Source organism: Heloderma suspectum, chromosome 10, assembly GCF_057233095.1.
Source record: "Heloderma suspectum isolate Gila_16-S chromosome 10, 16-S_ref, whole genome shotgun sequence".
NCBI lineage: Eukaryota > Metazoa > Chordata > Lepidosauria > Squamata > Helodermatidae > Heloderma > Heloderma suspectum.
The window spans coordinates 4,017,055-4,024,401 of record NC_139467.1 but is presented as its reverse complement, the minus strand read 5'-3'; the positions used below and the strand labels follow the sequence as shown (position 1 = coordinate 4,024,401).

Genomic DNA, 7,347 nt, shown 5'->3' with positions numbered 1-7,347 from the left:
ATCTGGAGGGTGAGGCATGGACTAAGAAGCAGGGGGCTGGGGGAGGGCCACGCCCCTCATGGCCTGCATGTGAGCTTCACCTGGCAATTCAGGGGTACAAGGGGGCCAGGAGATGAACGCTACTCCCTCCCCAACTCTGGTGGGTGACGAGGCCTTGCACTGGCTCATAATTGAAGGCCCAGCTGCTCAGCGTGGGGGCGTTGGGCTCAGGTCAAAAATATTTTGAGTTTTAAAACAAACAAACAAACAACTCAGTGGTTTGTTTGCCTTCCCCCGAAACAGGTGCCCCCTGCCCCCCGAAACAGCGGCATGGCGTTTCGCCGTTCCTGATGGCGGGTGCGGCCAAGACACAGTCCGAGGGCTTGCTGCCACCTAGCGGAGAGTGCTGGAACTGGCATCAGACCCCACCCTGGGCTGCTCAAGCGGATCTACGCCACGGATTGGTTTAAATGTCTCCCCTAGGAACCGTACCTCTGTGCGCAGGGCTGGGGATCCCCATTGCATCGTGCCTGGCACCCCTGCCCAACTACAAATCCCAGGATTCTTTGGGGGAAGCCTGAAGAGTAGGCTGGCCAGGTGTCCTACTTTACAGTGGACAGCCCTCTATTATGGAGAGCAGGCAAAGGACCATCCGCTCTTTGAAGAGCTGTCCTCTCTTTGAAGAGCTGTCCTATCCAACCCCCGTCGAAAGATAAAAAACCATCCGAACTGTTGCCCATCAACCCTGAGCACCTGGGCAGCAGACTGCACTCGTAGGCACACAGGCTACCTGGTCACAGCCTTCCCCACTAAGATGAGATGTACGTACATGATAGCCATTATTTCTGGTTTTGCATCTACACGTATAAATTAGCACATGCAACTGTTGTGCAAATCAGTGTTTTCTTTTTTGGCAGTGCATAAGTGGGCAGCCCACAGGACTGTCAGCCTGTGGTTTGGACTGAGCATTGTCAGAACTGAGCAGACCCACGTTTTCTCTGCCAAAATGTCAGATACAGAGTGATTGAGGCTGCAACCCTATACCCACTTACCTGGGAGTAAGCCCCACCGAAGTCAGTGGGACTTGCTTCTGAGCAGACATGTATAGGATTGTGTTGTAAACTTGGCAACTGTGAGATAGGAGGAGAGGTTCTATTATGGATCAGTAACCGGTTAAAGAACAGGAAGCAGAAATAAATGGGCAGTTCTCACAGTGGAGGGAAGTAAAAAACGGGGTGCCTCAAGGATGGGGGCATAGCTCAGTGAGATAGCACCCCTGCTTTGCATGCAGAAGGTCTCAGGTTCAACCTCCAGCATCTCCAGGTAGGGTGAGGAAAGAATCCTGCCTGAAACCCTGGAGAGCCGCTGCTGCCAGTCAGTGTTGACAGTACTGGGCTAGATGGAGGGATGGTCTAGCTCTGTGTAAAGCAGCTTCCTGTGTTCCTAAGGGTCTGTATTGGGACCAGTACTTGTTCATAAACAGTCTGGCGTTTGGGAGGAGCAGCAAAGTGGTCATGTTTGCAGAAAACATCAAATTATTCAGGGTGCTAAAAAGAAAAAGGTGAAGGGAGGGATGTGAAAAGCTCCAAAAGCATCTCTCCAAAGAGGGTGAATGGGCAATAAAACAGCAAATGAAGTTTGGTGTAAAGTGATTCACTTTGGGTCAAAAAAGCCAAACTTCACATCTATATAGCAATGTGGTCTGAGTTGGTCGCCTGTGACTGGCTAAGATCTTGGGATTGTGTGGACAACTGTTACAGCAAGGTCAACAAAAAGCCTTGGTAGGGGCCCAAATGTCTTCTTTTACAGAGGACAGTTCTCTGTTGAAGGACATCCTCTGCTTTAAAGGCTGTCCGGTCTAGTTCTGGTTTAAGGCACAATCCTATGCATGTTTAGACAGAGAAAAGGCATTGCTGGCTGGGGCATGCTGGGAGTTGTAGGGCATTTCTCTGTCTAAACATGCTTAGGACTGCGCCCTTAAAGATCAAGAACCATCCGAACTGTGGCCCATCCATAGCTGGCGCTTGAACAGCAGACTGAACAGGCAGGCACATGGGCCACCTGGTCACAATCTTCCCCAGTGTGGTGAGATGCACTTTCTTTCCATTTAAATTATATTAATTATTTATAAATTTGCATCTATATCTGTTGTTGTTGTTCAGTCGTTCAGTCGTGTCCGACTCTTCGTGACCCCGTGGACCATAGCACGCCAGGCCTTCCTGTCCTGCGCTCTCTCCCGGAGCGTGCTCAAGTCCATATACATTGCATCCGTGATGCTATCTAGCCATCTCATCCTCATCTATATAGCATCTATATCTACCCATTAACATCTATAATGCATCTATATCTACCCATCTATATAGTGGGTAGCATCTATATCTACCCATTAACATATGCAAATGTCATGCAAATCACTGCCTCCCCCCCCTTTTGGTGAAGTATTTCCTCTTTGGGGGTTGATTTGTAAGCAGCCATCGGAATCTTGTGGCACCTTAAAGACAAAGCACATTTTCTATGGCATAAGCTGCATTGAGTGGGTACAAATAATTAAATAAATAAACAAACAAACCTTTCCCTGGACACTGTCCTCTTCATCAGAAGCACCATCAAAAAAGGTTAACCTCAGGCTGGAAGATTTATATGCACAATACACATGCTTCACAGGGTGGGCGGAGGGGATTGTAAAGTGTGAGGTCAGAGGGAATTGAAATGCAGAACGTGCGTGATAATGACCCTGTTTACCTTTCACAAAATTGTTGTTGGGTCACCCAGATATTGTTGCACTGGGGAACTGATTAACACTCGTAGGGGCTGCTCCTACATAAGGGTGTCAAATTGTGGGTTAGTTAACCCAGGATTTGCTGTGATGCAATGCCTGGCGCATTCCTCAGCCTTTTTGAATATTCAACTCCTGCTCAGGGGTTGTGACATGACATCCGAACCCAGACACTATGGGCTCCTTCACACTGCGCTTTTGTCAGGCAACTGAAATGGCTCCTTCACCGAAGTATGTGGGCTCTTTACATGATGCTGTGACCCTCCTGGGTATCTCCTGCACTAAATGCCCTTTGTTCCATTTTTAAATAGATCGCAGATCATGAGCTATCAAATTACCCTGTTGTGTTCCGCTTGAGTTCCCTCGTGAAAAGAGGAAAAGTGGCAAGAAGAGGAGTGAGATCAATGAAAGATAATGGAAGACTCAGATACGGGGGAGATGGAGGGGGGAAGGGGAGGGGGAAAGGAAGTGTGTGTAAAGGGAGTCAGTTGTGATCCTGCATTTAAAACGGAAGCAGAATTTTAAATGCAGGATTTTAGGCTGGTGTAGAGATGCCCTATGACTTGGTTTGCACATAATGACAACCCAAAGTATGGGTTGAATATGGGTTGGCGGTGAATCATGGTTTGTCATTATATGCAGTCCCTGTACTATGGTTTAACTATAGATTGTTAACTACGAACAACTCAGAGATCACAACCCATCACCAAACCATGGGTCCTCTTCCTAGGATAATTCGTTGTTTAACCCACAATTAATCCGTAGTATCTGGGTTCAAGAATGACCACCTTCAGGTCATTGACAGAGTGTTCTGGGAGGGGGAGGGGGAGAACATTTTCAGAGGGCAACACACAGCAAAGGGTGTATTTTGTCCAGTCCCCTTTTAAAGCCACCTGAAGGCCAAACTAGACGTGGTGGGTTAAATGCCTCTTTGCTTTTAACAGTGAAGTTTCTGTTTTTAAAGATGCAAATAGGGTTAGCTGGCTATGGGATGATGGGAGATGTATCCAACACATCTGAAGGCTACAGGGTTGGGAAAGGCTGCTTTAATGTGCCACAAGACTCTCTGTTGCTTATGAAAGAGCCGACACACTGTGCAACATCAACACATGACACGGTGCTGATTAAGGTTAATTTAGGCAACTTGTCAGGTGAGCATCAGTGAGCCAGCAGGAAAGAGGCCTAGGAAGAACAACTGTAGTTGGGTGGCACTGCCCCACATGGAACCTTACAAACATACACTGTGGTTTGTTCATTTTATTTTTTAAAAAATCAAGTTGCTAGATCTCATCATTCCTGGAGAAATGCTTAAACATTTGTGTGGTATTTCCGTGAAAGGCTCAGCAGCCAGGAAGAGCTTCTTCAGAATCCCAGATAGCAGAGCACCTGGCAGGCCGGTAACCAAAACGGTGATGGTAGTGGTGTGGGAGATCTCAAGGTATGCTTTTATTTCCTTGTACATTAGGGTGATGAAGGGGTGTTAAGCAGGAACTAGTTTGCACTGAATATTCTTGAAAAAAGAAGCACCTTTAAAGTCTGTGACAGCTGTGTTCCCTTGGTGGATTTCTCAATCTCAGCATTTCACAATGGGGGCTGAACGCTCACCTCATTGACTCTCACACGGCTCCCTTAGCTGCTTTGCAAGCAAATGCTTCAGCCTCCTTGTCCAAACTTGACACTCCTTAATGTTCAACTGTTTCCCCTGTTGGCACCCTGCTCAAATAGTGCCCACAAGGAGCCCTCTTCAGCCTGTTCCCTGTGGCCAAGAGGCATCACGAGATCTTGAATAAGAACAAGCTCAAGAGGGAAAGAAAACTAAAACCCGAATTTCAGAAAGCCGTTAATGCAGCCCCATTTATGTGCACAGCACTTTACAGAGGACAGGTCCCTGCCCCAGGGGGGCTTACAATCTACAAGTCAGCACAAGGGAGACAACAGAGGAAGGAGAGGCACTAGATTAACAGGGGAAGGATATTTTTAAAGACATTTTAAGAATTCCCTGATATTTGAGATTCTTGGCCTGTTCTTAGTGTGTGTGTGTGTGTGTGTGTGCGCGCGCGCGCCTCTGGTTCTTATTGTATTCTTTTTATTGCTATTAGCTTTGTAATTATCCCAACCATTTTTTAAAAATGTGAAAGCCATCTTGAGCATATTAATTCACAGGCGGGATATAAAGGCCTTAAATCAGTCAATACACAAATAAGAATCTGCATTTATTTCAGTATAAGGGGACGGGTCTCTGCCCAGTTGGGCTTAAATGTAAAACCCAACGCAGGGGTGACCACGGGGGAAAGGAAGGGGAGGGAAATGGGGGAGGGCAGTAAACAGGGATAAGAATATGCATGTATTTTGCTTGCACACACTTCAGCTTAGCCTCAGCATTGAGGATTTGGGGGCGGTGCCAAGGGTGTTGCAGGAAAGGCAGATTTTGAAGGAAGAGCGCTGTACTGGTTGCCACCTTTGTTTGCTGACCTTGCAGCTGCGCCTTTACGAGCAAACTGTCAAGCTGAACTGGAGGGGGTGACTGCTCTCAGTCTCTATGCCAGGAGAGACTGAGAAATGGGGAAAAGGCCTCTCCTGCTCACCCTGGGTGTGCCAAGCAGCTACTGTGACCACAAGCAGGAAAGGTGGAGACTTGCCTTTTGGGTTAATGGCCTCCAACCAAGTCCAGATGTGTGGCAGTTGTGAGACCATGATTATGCAGCAGTGAGAGAACTGGCACTCTGGATATGCCCAGAAGCAAGGTTCCCATATCCTTCCCTCCCATTCAGTCTTCTTTTCCATTAGCAGCAGTATGAGGAAAACATTCAACATCCTTCTTTTCCCAGCATGGAGATGCAGGGATGGAAGAGAACTTCACCTGCTGAATTCCTACCTGTCGTGCCACTCTTCAAAACACAGAGCTATTTTCCCAGCAAGAATAGCAGTAATTCTAGCCAAGGGCTATTCCTTTCATGTTCCAAGGCTGAGCTGAGCAATGAAAGCCTGAAACGATTTGGTACCAGGTCTCCTGAAGGACTGCCTATATCTCTATGAGCCTGCCCACGCCTTGGACCCAGCATCGGAGGCCCTGCTGTCTGGCTTGCTAGTCAGAACCATTAGGCTGGCTAGCACTAGAAAAAGAGCTTTCTCAGTGGTGGTCCTACAACTTTGGAACTCCCTGCCAAGGGAAACATGAATGGCCTCATTACTGCTAGCTTTCTGAAAAATCCGGAAGACACATTTATTCCAGCCAATATTTGGTACTTGAGAACATCTTAAGCTGCTCCTTAAAAAAAAATAAAAAATCTAAGTGTATTTTCATGTGTTTTATAGTCATGGAAGCTGCCTTGTGAGGGCAGTGCGCAAGCCCTGATGCGCACAAGCGCGCCCTGAAAGGGAGATTAAAAATCTTTTAAATAAACAAATAAAACAGGTTGGGGGGCTCAGACCAGGTGTGGCTCATTGTCTAAGCAAACAGACACTGCAAAAACCAAGAGCCTGCCATTGCAACTACGCAACCTCCTAATACAATCTGCATGGATTATTATAGCCTGTCCCCGCCAATTGCTGAATGTGAGGACAGAAATTAAAGGAACAGAAGATTTTTAAAACACAAACACACACAAAATGGGGGGGGGGAGAAAAAACAGCTAAAAATACACATCATATAAAAGGGTGGGCAACTTTTTTGCCCCCCAAGGGTCGTATGTGGCAATGGGCAGCAAGTCAATGGCCACATTTAGAACATAGGGAGAGCCCTGCTGGATCAGACCAAGGGTCCATCTAGTCTTGCATTCTGTTCACGCAGTGGCCGACCCGATGGCCATGGGAAACCCACAAAAAGGACATTTGTTTGCACGTGTGTACGCTGGGGGGAGGGGGAGCTTGCCCCCTATGACTGATGCTCATCAAAATCTGTTTCCTGCCGTCGATCAAGCAGGGAAAGTGGGTGGGGCACCCAGAGGTTCTGCAGGCTGCAGGGATATGGCCCGCAGGTTGCCCATTACCACAATAGAAGAAAGCCAAGTGAAAAATAATATTAAGGTGAACAAAAATTTCCAAGAGATGCCTGTCTTTGTCATTCACTCTTGCATACCACTCCTGCCTTTCCAAAGATGCCACCAGGCCAGGTAACTGGATGTACATGCATCGTAATGTTGTAAAATGGGTGTGGCATTCCTTGAAAAATAAGAGGACCTATGCTAACAGCTAGAAGAATGAACAGCACTGTGCAACACAACATTAGAGCATCGCCTGATACCTGGGGAAGGTAAGCAGCTGCTGAGGGCAAGAATAGGGCAGGATGCACCAGGCAGGCAGGGCATGAGCATGTATGTGCATGTGAGAACATGAAGTATGACACAGTTGATATTGCATGATGTAGGAGTGTGTGAACGTGCGTGCAAGGAATATGATGCACAGCCAGGCAGAAGATGCCCAGTGGGTGTGCAAGAAAAGTGACCCTCTCATATGACTCCAAGCAGAAGGGGGGCGTGTGTTTCTCACATTGAGCGTGCGAGGAAGAGAAGCAACAGCTGTCCTCCAAGTTGTAGGAGGAAGCATGTGTGTATGTATGAAGGATGCATCATTGCACACAGCAACCCACATGC

The 7,347-nt window shown here is 47.4% G+C and overlaps 1 long non-coding RNA gene across 1 annotated transcript; it reads left to right on the top strand.

The window, feature by feature from the left end:
• The first annotated feature begins 588 nt into the window (after nucleotides 1–588).
• Nucleotides 589–6,026, top strand: LOC146337480 (uncharacterized). Its single transcript, XR_014784908.1, has 3 exons — nucleotides 589–800; nucleotides 4,094–4,193; nucleotides 5,584–6,026. It is a non-coding gene; the product is annotated as an uncharacterized LOC146337480 (long non-coding RNA).
• Nucleotides 6,027–7,347: the final 1,321 nt, after the last annotated feature.